The following is a 15,183-nucleotide window of genomic DNA, read 5'->3' as shown; positions in this document are numbered from 1 at the left end:
AGAGGCAATTTAGCATGGCCAATCCTCCTAACCTGCCCACCTTTGATCTGTGGGAAGAAACTGGAGCACCCGGAGGAAACCCACACAGACACGGGGAAAACGTGCAAACTCCACACAGTCACCCAAGGCCGGAACTGAATCCGGGTCCTGGGCGCAGTGAGGCAGCAGTGCTAACCACTGTGTCACCTTCGGGAAGCATTACAACAACCTTTTCCCCAGCTCCAATTTTTTAAATAACGAATAAAGCTTTAAGTGTTCCAAGAAGGAAACTGTGCTTCACTGGGGTAGACTTTTTCCAGCTTCTTGCCCCATGTGAAATGATGCTCCAAATCAAAAGCTTTAAGTATCGAGACACTGGATGTTAAGGTAAAGTGCACAATGACAGACACATACCCAACATGCAGCTAACTTGGATGCTACACTCACCTACTTAGCTTATGTTACAATTAATCCCAGCAACCAATTTAAAAAAGTGATTTTTTTTCCCCCAAATGATTATTTATTCTCAGTGTATGGGCACTGACGCCATTTATTGACCACCCCCAACTTACCTCAAAATGAAGGTGTTGTGCTTTCTCCGGAACAATGACAGACCATGTGGTGAAGGTACTCCCATCAAGTTGTGGAGCGTTACCAAGGAATGGGGTTGCACCTAAAACAATGGAAATAGCTGTAGGTTTTTATGTCAAGACTTACCATGTAAAGCAACCGTGGAACCACTTGCTAGAAAGCACCCACAGAGTACCAGCCTGGCCTTTCTCTTGGATATATACAACTTTTTTCATAAAAAGAAAAATATATTTAAATATTCTAAACGCTCCAAAAAAAAGAAACCGGTTCTTGATCACAGTGAGAGTCAGCACAATAGCCTTACCCAAGAGGACATCCTGGGATTTACAGGTGTCACATATTGTTGTAACCTGCCTGCTCACCACTGGCTGGGGAGTGATGGCAATCCCACAATCCTTAGGGAGTATGAGCTTCCCCAACGAGGGGGGGGGGGGGGGGGGGGGGGGGGCGGAGAAATCATTAGCAGGTCCCTGCATAAATAAAGCTGGCCAATATGGAACCAGCTAGAGAGGAATGAGCAGCAAGGGAGTTACTGCTGCTGTTGTATGTATATATATGTTATTGTAGGGCAGCACGGTGGCCTAGTGGTTAGCACAACCGCCTCACGGCGCTGAGGTCCCAGGTTCGATCCCGGCTCTGGGTCACTGTCCGTGTGGAGTTTGCACATTCTCCCCGTGTCTGCGTGGGTTTCACCCCCACAACCCAAAAATGTGCAGAGTAGGTGGATTGGCCACGCTAAATTGCCCCTTAATTGAAAAAAATAATTGGCTAATCTAAATTTAAAAAAAAAAAAATATATGTTATTGTAAATAAAGTTTTCTTTCTGTTCTACAAACTCGTTCTGGATTCTTCGTGGACCTCACAAAACATACCTTGGAGACAGGGACAGTGGGGAACATTGACAGATGCCACCTTGCCTTGGAGTTGCAATGAGTCACCCGATAAATGTTTGAACTATGTTTGAGAGCTCAGTGTGCTGGAGACAGCTTCACGGGATGAAGTAAGTGCTAATTCGTGGAAGAAACCTGTGTAGGAAATTTAGTCTTAACTATTGATACATTAATTATGTTTTATAATCTTGCTGAAAAGAGAGACGTGTTCATCTTGAGCTCATCAGGACAAATGCAAAGTTGTCAAATTTCAAATGATCACAACAATTTATACCGCCGGAGAAAAGGGAATTATAGGCTCCCAAGTTCCCCGGATAATTCAAAAAAAAGGTGCAAGCCTCGAACATATTCAAACATTATTCAGTTGAACATAACCCTTTTGTTTGCAGAGAACGGGTTCCTGTGTAAAACTTTGGTGCACTCAGAATTGTTCAGCAAGTGCTGCCCAATCGCAGAATAATTTCTAACAGTAGGCATTTTGTTTTAGGCTTTGCGAGCATGGCAGGTTGAGTACGGTCTGCACTCTTCCTTGCTGCAAACATGCTTTTTGATTCGCTCAATCGGTTGGACCTATGGCCTAAGTACCTGGTATAGCAACGGCATTTGAAACGTATATAATTGGCGTGATTCAGTGGACAAAAGTTCAAGTCTGCTATCGGGTGCATTCAGCGGGGTGTTTCTTGGTGGCTGCAGTGCCGGGAATCAGGCCTCTATTCAACGGCACTTTGCTGTTTCGTTTTTGGTCTCGGAGAGTTTCTCCACTGAGGTCACACTCGGAGATTTCCTGCAGGCGAACTGATCTTTCCAACAGGAACGGCTGCTCACAGATTGGAGCAACATTTTGAACCGCAGCCCCGATCTTTCTCTCCCACCCTTTTCAGCCCCCTCCTTCCCCCACTTTAGTCTCCCCTCCCTTAAAGCCCCCAACCTTTTCGAGACCCCTGGGAACCGCCCATCAACCTCCCTTCAATGAGCAAAGCTCCCCTGGACCTGAACCCTGACACCAGGGCACCGTGGAACTGCCAGCCTGACTCCAGGGCAGTGCCGTGATGCCGGCTGCCAGGGTGAGTGCCAGTGTACTACCCCCGGCCCTGACCCCAACCACCTGGGAATCTCTAATGGCCTGTGCGACCTCCCCAAGCTGCCGGTACGCCTCATCCACCAGTGCTAAACAGCACCCTGGCAAGGCCCGGCACGAACCGCCGTTGGGTCCTGGGTGCCGGGTGAATCCGGCGTCTGGGTATTTATGGTGAAGTGAATCTCGCCCAGTGAGGAAGAGATCCAGATCACACCGGGCGGAGCGAGACCGATTTGAGGCTCTCCCAGGAGTCACCCGGCGCCCCAATAAATGTAAAGTGGACGTCAGACTATGGGTGGAATTCTCCTATTTGACCAAAGTGCGGAGACGTGTGCCTCTGACGGTGCCACCGACCCGAGTAATGGGAGCTTGCGCCTGATTCTGACTGTTCGGGCAGGCCAGCAGCTGATTCCTCTGCCTGGCCTCTTCGAAGGCCCTGGCGACGTATTCAAACCCCAGTCCAGCAGACTTATATCCCTTTCTCCAGCCCTCCTGACTTCACCAGACCGCACAGGATATCAGCAACCCAGAGGGGAAAGACAAACAGCCTCAGGAAGAAATCTGTTACTTGATTCAACCACCCTCCCCCAGCGCCCATCATCCGCGAGGGGTCCAGGCCCCACTTGGACCTCTACCCGTCACATCTGGAGTCTTCATCCATCCCCTTCCAGTAAAAGATGTGGTATCCCTTTAACCCCCTTGTTTGCCAGCTTTCCATGCAGCCTTGTCAGGGTCCAGCTTCCCTCCCTTCCGTCTTCACTCTGCCTTCCATTGTTCATCTTCTTCAAACCACCTCCTTGCCCCTCTTCCTGCCATTGTGAGCCCTCGCCCATACCTCCCCCCACTTCTTGCACCACCCTCCTTCCACATTGCCCCCTCCCTCCTAGTCTTTGTTAGGACATAGATTAGCACTGTTGCTTCACAGCACCAGGGTCCCAGGTTCGATTCCCGGCTTGGAGCACTGTCTGTGCGGAGTCTGCACGTTCTCCCAGTGTCTGCGTGGGTTCCCTCCGGGAGCTCCGGTTTCCTCCTACAAATCCTGAAAGACGTGCTTGTTAGGTGAATTGGACATTCTGAATTCTCCCGGTGTACCCGAACAGGTGCCGGAGTGTGACGACGAGGGGATTTTCAAAGTAACTTCATTGCAGTGTGATGCACAATCAATGCACACGAAACGTAGGTGAAGTCCGAAACGAAAGGCTTTAATTAGCAAGAAGTGAGCCCGGCAGCAGACGTACAGGAAATGGCCTGGCTGCAGGGGGACACGGGTTCTTATATCCCGCCTCGTAGGCGGAGCTACCTTCCTCTTAGCCAATAGGGATAAGGGGCTAATGGGCAGCGAGCCCTCTGCACCAATGGCAGCTCACACTCCCAGGTACCGTGATACCCCTAGTCATACTACCACACAGTGTTAATGTAAGCCTACTTGTGACAATAATAAAGATTATTATTATTATCCCCTCCCTTACCCCAGCCAGGCCTCACCTCGCACTCCACCTCTAATTGAATTTTGAACCTTTGTTGCGGGAGCTGCAATAGTCCCACAGAACATTTCTGTCCAAAGAACAAGAAAGATTACAGCACAGGAACAGGCCCTTCAGCCCACCATGCCTGTGCTGATATGCTGAACTCTGCTGTGGCACCAAGAGGGAAGGAGACCCCTATATTCCCCAACCCCGGGCGCAGTACTGATATGATTCAGGGTAACACAGGAGGGTCCATGGGTCCAGCAGCCCAGTGCCGTTTATGAGGATCAGTTTTTAAAAAAATAATTTTTATTGAAATTTTTACAAAATATAAACATCTCAACTCTATTAACAAAACAACCACGGTAACACCCCAAGACCAATACCTACCCAGCTTCAAAAGCAACTACAAACAAAAGAAAAAAACCCAAAAGAACACCCAAACAACAAAAGGGAAAGAGATAACACCCGCCACATCCCACAAAACCATGTACACAGTTCTCCCTCCCACTGATCCAAACCCCCCCCCACCCTCCCTCCCCCCCACCCTCCCTCCCCCCCACCCTCCCTCCTCCCCCCCCCCACCCTCCCTCCTCCCCCCCCACCCTCCCTCCCTCCCCCCCACCCTCCCTCCCCGCCCCCCCCCCCCCCCCCCGGTTGCTGCTGCTGCCGGCCTATTTCCCTACCGTTCCGCCAGGAAGTCCAGGAAAGGCTGCCACCGCCTAAAGAACCCCTGTACTGATCCCCTCAGGTCAAATTTCACCTCCAATTTAATGAACCCCGCCATATCATTGATCCAGGCCTCCACGCTTGGGGGCCTCGCATCCTTCCATTGGAGCAAGATCCTCCGCCGGGCTACTAGGGACGCAAAGGCCAGAACACCGGCCTCTTTCGCCTCCTGCACTCCCGGCTCCACTGCAACCCCAAAAATTGCGAGTCCCCAGCCTGGCTTGACCCTGGATCCCACCACCCTCGACACCGTCCTTGCTGCCCCCTTCCAAAACTCCCCCAGCGCTGGGCACGCCCTAAACATATGGGCGTAGTTCGCTGGGCTCCCCGAGCACCTAGCACACCTGTCCTCGCCCCCGAAAAACCTACTCATCCTCGTCCCAGTCATGTGGGCCCTATGCAGCACCTTGAACTGTATGAGGCTAAGCCTTGCACAGGAAGAGGAGGAATTCACTCTCTCCAGGGCATCCGCCCACCTCCTCCTCCTCAATCTCCTCACCCAGCTCCTCTTCCCATTTACCCTTCAGTTCCTCCACCGAGGCCTCGTCTACCTCCTGCATTACCCGGTATATGTCCAAAATCCTCCCTCGTCCAACCCACACCCCGAGAGCAACCGATCCCGCACCCCTCGTGGGGGCAGCAAGGGGAACCCCTCCACCTGCCGCCTGGCAAACGCCCTAACCTGCATCTACCTAAACATGTTCCCCGGGGGAGCCCAAACTTCCCCTCTAACTCCCCCAAGCTTGCCAACTTCCCCTCCACAAACAGGTCCCTCAACCTCCTAACCCCTGCCCTGTGCCAGCCCAGAAATCTGCCATCAATGCCCTATGAGGATCAGTTGGGCACAGAGATGGAGGCAGGAGTGGGTTCTGCAGAGTGGTGAACAGCACATCAGGAGCAGGGCGGCACCATGACAGAAAGTTGTCGCACGCACCCCAAAGTCTCTGGCTAACCGAGGACCGCCTCATGCACGCCACATTTTAGCAATTGGGTTTAACGCCGATGTAAGCGCCCGCAGGCATGGTGCAAGATTGAAAGGCCTGATGGGATGCCGGCGGGCTGCTGTTTGAATGAGCATTCATGAGCTGCGAATGGTCTTTGCATAACCTGCCAGTGGGAAGAGCAAGCCGGCATTAACCCGCCACTGGGAGAATTACAGGGGGATTTGACGCCGGTGGATTTCCGGCATTTTAGCTCCCGCCAGAATGCGCCCATCCGCCACAAAACCGCCAATGGGCTGTTTACGAGAATTCCGCCCAATGAGAGAAAGAAAGACCAGTGAGTGATCTGTAATTCTGATGATCAAACACTACACCGAGAAGTTAATTACCTTTTCTTTAATTTGAAAAAAGATCTCATTAGGTCAGCAAAACAGGGTTTTAGTTCAAGCTTCTGAAAATCTCACAACACAACAGATATTTGTAAAATAAGCTCGCATTCAATACAATTTGACTTTCATCACAGCCCCATTAAAGATATAACATGCAAATTGACTTCAGATTAATGCTTATTTATTCCTTGGTCGTTACTGACAATCTCGCTGTTCTCAACTGATAATTCAAGGCAGTGAATTAAAATGATAAATCACTCCCGGGATGTTGTTATTTAACTCTGCACATCCCACACCGTGTTCAGGAATCTCTTTGAATATTAAAATCTTGAATTGTGCAAACAGACCAAGGTGAAAAGATTCAATGATTTTTGTCTGGTTATTTCAAAATTCAATCTATAGGTGGTTCCAGGGAGAAAAGTTCAGTGTGGCTATATTTCATAGAATCATAGAATTTACAGTGCAGAAGGAGGCCATTTGGCCCATCGAGTCTGCACCGGCCCTTGGAAAGGGCACCCTACCTAAGCCCACACCTCCACCCTATCCCCGTAACCCCATCTGACCTTTTTGGACACTAAGGACAATTTATCATGGCCAATCCACCTAACCTGCACATCTTTGGACTGTGGGAGGAAACCAAAGCACTCGGAGGAAACACACGCACACACAGGGAGAACGTGCAGACTCCGCACAGACAGTGACCCAGCGGGGAATTGAACCTGGGACCATGGAGCTGTGAAGCAATTGTGTTAACCATATGCTACCATGCCACCCCTGGTGGTTGCAACAGGACTCTCTGTGTGGAGTTTGCACGTTCTCCCCGTGTCTGCGTGGGTTTTTTCCAGGTGCTCCGGTTTCCTCCCACAGTCCAAAAATTGGGTGGTTTGGCTATGCTAAAATGTCCCTTAGTGTCTAAAGGTTAGGTGGGATAGGGTGGGGGATTGGGCCCAGGTGGGGTGCTCTTTCTAAGGATCAGTGTCGACTCGATGGACCGAATGGCCTCCTTCTGCACTGTAGGGATTCTATGATTATATCAGAAGTGAGACACTCAGTTCTTCAAGTCTATTCCCCCATTGAATAAGACCTGTGCATCTGCTCCATCTGGTTGTCCTGGTCCCATGTCCCATAATATTCTTGCTGAAGTAAAGATTAATCTATCAATCTCAGTTAGGAAATTTATTGTTGGTCCACACCCTCCGCCTTTGAAGGCGAGAGTTCCACGTTTCCACTACCTCTTGTCTGAAACGGTGCTTCCTGATATATAAACCCTGGAGAGCCCAACTCTAAGTTTAAGGTTATGTCCTGCTGTATCAAGGAGGTGCCTAATTTGAATCCTCCTTTGCTTACCCCCGTTGCCCTGTCTCAGAGACTTGCCATCACTTCAGGGAAGATCCAAGGATCCATTCCGCATTATCTCAGCAGCAAATTCAGAACTTGTCGGAATTCCAGGGAGGAAATCCACCTTGGGCACTGAGCTGTCAGACTTTAATGTAATGTCAAAATAATAGGACACCAACGTTGTCTGTTGGTTTATTAGAACTAGCAAGCTGGGTGCTCATTGCTACTGCCTCAAATCTTGATCAAACTTGGAACAACAGCATTCCTCCAATCTCCACGAACTCTTAATCTGTTGTGTATTCCTCACTTTCTTCGTCCTACCATTGACTACCATACTTGGTCATCAGCTCTGGATCTCTCTAAACGTCTCCCCCTGTCACTCCCATTTTAAGGCATTTCGTAAGAACTGTTTTCTTTGACCAATCTTTTGCTCATCTATTAGTGTCCCCTTCTTTGACTCAGGGTCAGATTTCATCCGCTACCTGCGCCTGTGAAGCGCCTTGGGGTGTTTTACTAGGCTGAAGGTACTATATAAATGCAAGTTGTATTTGTTGCTGTAGTGGTTCACAATAAGGGATCACCAACCAATTGGTTTTATTTTTTGCTGACATGTATATCTAGTTAACTAATACAAAACAGTACCATCACCTTTGATGAATCACAAATTTGAAAATGAATCAAAAAAATAATCAAAAATTTGCAGAATCAACGTCTCCGAAAATGTTTGTGAGAACATACCATAATAATAGGAACCAGAGTACAGCATTCAGCTCCACTGCTCCATCATTCAATACGATCAAGGTTGATCTACGCTTCAACTCCACTTTTCCGCCAAGTCCCCAGATCCCTTGATTCCCCAAAAGACCAAAAATCTGGTTATCTTAACCTTCAGTAAATTCATTTTTGGAGCATCCTCACCTGGGGTGATGAGTTCCAATGTTTCGCAACTCTGAATGAAGACATTTCTCCTCATTGCTAAATGATCAGTCTCTTATCCTTTTTAAAAATAAATTTAGTGTACCCAAATAATTTTTTCCAACTAAGGGGCAATTTAGCGTGACCAGTCCACCTAACCTGCACATCTTTGGGTTGTGGGGGCAAAACCCACGCAAACACGGGGAGAATGTGCAAACTCCACACGGACAGTGACCCAGAGCCGGGATCGAACCCGGGAACTCGGTGCCATGAGGCAGCAATGCTAACCCACTGAGCCACCGTACTGCCCTACCCATCAATCTCTTATTCTGAGACTGTGCCCCCCCCCCCCGCCGGTGATTTTGATTCCCCGACCAGTGGAAGTGACCTCTCGGTATCCACCCTTTCAAAGCCCTTCAGAACCTTGTAGGCGTCAATGAGATCGCCTCCCGTTCTCCTGAACTCCACAGAATAAAGGTCCAATTTACTCAACCTCTCATCACAGGACAATGCTCTCGTCGCAGGGGACAACGTAGCGAGCCTTTCGCTGTACTGTCCCCAATGCAAGTTTATCCTTCCTTAAATATGGAGGCTGAAATTGCACACAGCGCTTCCAGAAGTAGATATATTTCTTTATTCTTGTACTCCTGTCCACAGAGTAACCTTTAGAGTTACCTTGCATGGGAACACCCAGGTCTCACCGAGGATCAACATTTACGAGTTTGACACCTTCCCCTCACTGGCTCGGAGGAGGCGCTCAGCAGAGTTTGAACCCTCAACTTGCCTGACCTGCCGATCAGAGTGGCATCAACTCAGGAAGAGGAGCCATCAAGATTTGCCAGCACTTCAATACGTTGAGGTTCCCTACCTGCAGCTTGCACACTGTGCAACGTCAGATTTCCACAGCACAGACTGAGCAATAAGAAAATCTCAGAGTGGGATGTTGCAAATCAATCTGCGCTTCTCGTTCGATATCTGCTTGATAGACAGGGTGAGATAGAGAACAGCCTCCTGGGTCCCACTCTCCTGGACCTTTAATTAAGCAAAGGTCCCAAGCCCAAAGTCAGAACACCATCAGCGCATTAACAAAAAGCGAATCTTTATTTGATAGAACTCTGGGGAACCGCTGCAAAAAAGTGCAAACAAAAGAAGACACAAATAAAAGGAACAATCAAATATGTCAACCTTATTACATGCAGAGAGAAAGAAAATTAATTCATTTCACCAGATCAAGCTGATAAAACATGGATTAATCTGGTCTTTGGAGGATAATTTATGTTCAAGTGCGTTACGAAACAAAAATGAGGAAAGTCACATCTTATTACTTCCACAGGATTATCATGTAAAGCTTTGCTGTGTTAGAACTGTAATGAAACAATACGCAGTCGGTACAGCCTGATATACATGTGATAATTGTGCCCTCTTACAGCTGCTGTTTTTCACCTTAATAACGGGAATTAAACTGGGCAATGTAATTACATCTAAACTCGCCAATTTATTTCGAGACAAAAGAAAATAGTTTTTCCACCCTGCAGCCTGGTCTCCTCCTCAGGTACACCCTAACTAGCTTTTTATACCTTTCTCATGGCTAACGTTTGAATCTTGTATGAGCTCTGGAGTCAAGCAGACACAATACGAATAAACTAAACAGCGGCCAGGACATCATGATGTGCGCCATTATGGTAAATTAGTACAGACCACATTTTGTTGCACTTCTGTTGCAACCACAGGAGATGTAACATCAGAAAATCCTTAAAACACTGGTGAGAAAATATGTTAAACGGTGTGATTTAGGCGGGAGCTTGTTGTATTATTGGAAGTGCTGACCTCCAGATATTAACAGGCGCCTGTCACATAGATTTAAAGATTGCTTGGTACTGTTTATTCATAGAATCTCTACAATGCAGCAAGGAGGCCATTCAGCCCATTGAGTCTGCACCAACCTTCCAGAAGAGCACCCTAACTAGGCCCACTCCCCCGCCCCATCCCCATAACCCCACCTAACCGTTGGACACTAAGGAACAATTTAGCACGGCCAATCCACCTAACCTGCACATCTTTGGACTGTGGGAGGGAACCGGAGCACCCGGAGGAAACCCACGCAGACACGGGGAGAACGTGCAAACTCCACACACAGGCTGGAATTGAACCCGGGTCCCTGGCGCTGTGTGGCAGCAGTGCTAACCACTATGCCATCATGCCACCCCTGTCAGCCCCCTGACATCTGTGAGTTATAGGCACCAGTCAGCTCAACTGCCTCGAATAGTAATGGGGGGGGGGGGACAAGTCTAATGGGTCGAGGTTGGATTTGCCAAATTAGATCAAATTGGCTAGAAACCTTCAAAATTAACAAAGGAGATTTTCTTTAAAAATATCGGGACGTTTTTCAAGGGGCAAGGCCTAAAACCAAAGATTAATTTGAATCCTGAGGCCATGCCCAAGGTTTACAGAACCCAACTTGTGCCCTGTGCCTTATGTGGGAAGGTTGAGTCTGGACTCAAGATACTGGGAGAATTAGGCATCACCCAGCCAGTAGAGTTTTCAGAATGGGCAGCTCCCACCGTTCCAGTGGTTAAGTCCGGTGGGACCATTAGGATATGAAGGGATGAGAATTGAAGATTTATATCCCAAATTAGCAGGAGGTTTAACTAACTCTAAACTTGAAATGGGCCATGTGTACCACCAAGAATTAGAATGAGGCATCTAGTGAATTTGGTAATAGAAATATCCACAAAGTCTTGTCCCAGTAAACCCAGCTACCTTTCGGAGCCTCAGCGGCCTGTGTGGTTTTCCAGCACATGATGGAAAGCTTGCTGCAGGATTAACGAAGGTGGATGTCTATCTTGATGATATACTCATTCCCAGAGAATCTGAGGAGGAGAACCTAGAAAATCTCAAAGAGGTTTTTCAAAGATTTAAGAAGGTCAGAGTAAGGTTACAAAGGGGAAAGTGTTTGTTCCCGGCTCATGAAATGACATTCTTGGGGTTCAGAGGAGACGTCAGGGGCTGCTGGCCACGGAGGATAAGAGGAAAGAAGGAAGGAAGCACCGGCCCCCAAAGATGTGTCAGAATTAAACTATTTTTTAGGAATGGTGGATTATATTGCAAGATTTATTCCTAATTGTGCTACAGTAGTAATCTTTATTATTATCACAAGTAGGCTGACATTAACACTGCAATGAAGTTACTGTGAAAATCTCCTGGCCGTCACACTCCGGTGCCCGTTCGGGTACACAGAGGGAGAATTCAGAATGTCCAATTCACCTAACAGCTCGTCTTTCGGAACTTGTGGGAGGAAACCGGAGCACCGGGAGGAAACCCACGGGGAGAACGTGCGGACTCCGCACAGACAGTGACCCAAGCCAGGGATTGAACCTGGGCCCCTGGCGTTGTGAAGCAACAGTGCTAACCACTGTGCTATCGGGCCACCCCTACTCACACACTGCTCAAGAAGCACCAGAGGTGAATCTAGAATCATAGAATTTCCAGAGCAGAAGGAGGCCGTTTGTCCCAACGAGTCTGCACGGGCCCTTGGAAAGAGCACCCTACCCCAAGCCCACACCTCCACCCTAGTCCTTTAACCCAGTAACCCCACCCAAATGTTTTTGGACACTAAGGGCAATTTAGCACAGCACATCTTTGTACTGTGGCAGGAAACCGGAGCATCCGGAGGAAACCCACGCAGACACGGGGAGAACGTGCAGACTCCGCACAGACAGTGACCCAAGCCGGGATTCGAACCATGAAGCAACTGTGCTAACCACCGTGCTATCCCGTCGCCCTGGTATTGGATGGCAGTCATCTCGTCTCTTAGTTCATGTTAACCCCTCAAAAGAGATTATTCTTACCTGTGACACATCTTACAGAATCGAAGCGATTTATCGCGTAAGGTGGAAGATGGTGCAGAAAGACTTATTGCCAATGACTCAAGGATTGTGACTGATGATGAAAAAGCTTAATCTCAAATTGAAAAACGTGGACTAGCCGTAATCTTTAGAGTGAAGAAGTTCCATCAATACATTTATGGACAGTACTTTGTAGTATATACTGACCACAAACCCCTGTTGAGCTTATTTAGGGAGGATAAGACCAGTCCTCCCATAGCATCAGTGAGGATCCAACACTGGGCTATAATATTAGCAGTTTACAAGTACACTCCCTCACCACAGAGTATACCATCCTCCACCAGTACCATAGCAAATTGGTTTTGCTCTAACCCTTCTCGATACATTACCCATGTCAGCACGACCGGTCAGGTTTTGTATCCAGAAGGACCCCGTATTATCTACAGTTAAGCATATGGTCCTCCACGGGTGGCATTATGATAACAGGTCTGAGCAATTAAGACCCAGGGGGAGTGCACGGTCAATTCCAGACCCCTGCCCCGGAGCCCCAACACAAGTGAATTAAACAATAATTTGCATAAGGTTCCAAGATCTTCGGCCCTTGACTGCTCCAGTGACTTACAGGCACCAGATTTATAAGTGAAAGACAACAACTGTTTATTTATAACAACAATAGAGTTAAGACATGCAATAATCACAACAGAATAAAGGCCAACTAATGTACTAATCCCCCCCCTTTTTATTGTCCCAACCTCTACTAAACACACACAAGGCATACACGGGCAGTGGGAGGGGGAGGGGAAAAATAAAAGAGGATTAATGTATGATGGAAGATAAGTGCCCTTGCTTTGGATTTTGAAGCTGATTTTCTGCTGACTGTCCTTCCAGGATGTGGAGTGATTGAGAACCAATGGTTGGATGGCGAAAGAGGATCTTCTGGCTGGAACATTTGGTCCGAATCCCCAGACTGTGGGATTCCCTCTGGGGAGTCACTTCCACTTTTATTAACCTGAGCCTTTACTCAGAAGATCACCTCAGGCCCATGTAATTCTTGTATGGTTCCAACTCCACCCCTGGCTTTGCTGAGGAAAAACAGAGCTCCCCTCACGAGATTATAAAGAGGGTTCTTTAAACAACTCACCCTTCCTGTAGCTCAGCTGATGGTGGACTGAACTTCCTTGCAGGTCAATCTGATTGTGGAGCGAGAAAGGCCTTTACTTTGAGCCTGTCAGGCAGAGTCCATCAGGTAAGAGAGAAATCTGAGCTTTTATCCTCCAGCTTCTTGATCAAAACAAAACACTCACAGGCTGGATAGAGAGGAAACGCTGGTGCATATTTACCTGGAGGGAGCCCCAGCCAGTGTTTGAGAGAGTCTTATCCTTTTTAGGGAGAGAGCTTCCTTCAGCTCTGAGTTCAAATTGGAACTAACTTGGAAACAGTCTCACAGAGAAAAGGAACATTCCAGAACAGTCACAATCAGCATTGATGACCAACTGAAGGCCTGGCAAAGTAAACAGCTCATTGACCAACAGCCAAATCCATTAAGATGCATCTTTACCGATGTCAGCACATCCGGCTGGATTCCATTTAAAAGAAATTAAAGGCGAAGTCCACCTTAAAGGCATAGGCAAGTCTTTGTCCAGGTACAAAAGTTATAGGAGCCAAAATAATGGAGAATAAAGGATATACACAGGGAAAGCAAGGTTTAAACAGGAGGATCCTTACAACATGGGAAGACTAAGCTGTGAAGACTGCGCACTATTATGGGGAGCAAAGGTGGCCAGTCCCACTCCCGCTAGAAAGTTATCACAAAAGTTACACTGTGCCCACCCTGGGATGATAAAAATTAAGATTCTCACATGCAGCTATGTGTGGTCACCCGGGGTGGACTCATCGGAGAGTCTGGTCAAACAATGTGACCAATGTTGACTGCAGCAAAGGTTGCTGTCTGCAGTCCCAATGCACCCTTGGACGTGGCCAGATCGAGCATGGGTGCGACTAAATGTCGCTTTTGCAGGCCCATTCATGGCCACCATGTTCCTGCTCACAATAGATGCGCACTCCAAGTGGTTGGCATACACGAAATAGGACCTCATCAGCAATGGAAGAGAAAATGCGACAGACATTCGCCACCCACAGGTTGCCCCAGATGTTAGTCTGGAATAATGGGCCTGCGCTCACTCGTATAGAGTTCCAGCATTTCATAAGCGCTCAACATCTTCAAACCGCTCCCTACCTCCCTGCTTCAAGCGCACTGGCCCACCGAGCCATCCAAACATTCAAAAGCCACCATGAAGAAACAGTCATCAGCGTCTCTACAAACTAAACTGGTCCATTTCCTGCTCATCCATCGAACAATATCTCATATCAGCACAAATGTTCCACCTGCCCAGTTGCTAATGGGCAGGCGCATTAGGACAAGGTGGTATCTGGTATTTCTGAATTTGGTGGGGAGGGTGGAGACAAAACCGAACGCACAGAAGACACATCACAACTCGACAAAACAGAGAACATTTGAGGTGGATGACGATGTAAGGAATTTTGGTGCTGGTCCAAACTGGACTTATAAGGGACTGTGTTGAGATCCATTAGTTGTGTGATATTGTAAATAGTTCCATTGCTATTGAAATGTGTTAATCAGGAAGCTAAAGGGGGAGGGGTGTGGTAGCGTGGCACTTAAAAGGGCATGTGATCTGTTCGGCCAATCGGAATGGAGCAGGCGAACCCTAGGACTGCGCGGGGTTTTCCTCGCCAGTTTGGATCTGGAGTCGTGGAGTATGGTGGCCTTTATCTCACTCTCTGCAAATAGTCACTTACTTTAATAACTTGTTTATTTGTTGAACTACTTTGTGGTCACCAGCCTTATAGGGAACTATAGTGACCATTGTTTATAAAATGACCTCCGAAACCTCCCCTTCACTCCGTGATCAAATATGTGACTCGTGCCCCTTTTCACACCCATCACGATGACCTGTCCTGTACTCTCTGATTAACTGGCCCTCATTGCACAAAAGGTACCAAC

The 15,183-nt window shown here is 48.0% G+C and overlaps 1 long non-coding RNA gene across 1 annotated transcript in view; it reads right to left on the bottom strand.

Annotated features, from left to right (window-relative positions):
• Positions 1-13,557, bottom strand: part of LOC119956211 — a 200,437-nt gene extending 186,880 nt beyond the window's left edge. The window contains exon 1 of the long non-coding RNA XR_005458607.1: positions 13,303-13,557. This is a non-coding gene — a long non-coding RNA (uncharacterized LOC119956211). The remainder of the gene's footprint in view (positions 1-13,302) is intronic.
• Positions 13,558-15,183: the final 1,626 nt, after the last annotated feature.

The sequence above is a fragment of the Scyliorhinus canicula genome, chromosome 22, assembly GCF_902713615.1.
Source record: "Scyliorhinus canicula chromosome 22, sScyCan1.1, whole genome shotgun sequence".
Classification (NCBI taxonomy): Eukaryota; Metazoa; Chordata; class Chondrichthyes; order Carcharhiniformes; family Scyliorhinidae; genus Scyliorhinus; species Scyliorhinus canicula.
The sequence above is the reverse complement of the archived record's forward strand: the minus strand, read 5'-3'. Positions and strand labels throughout refer to the sequence as shown.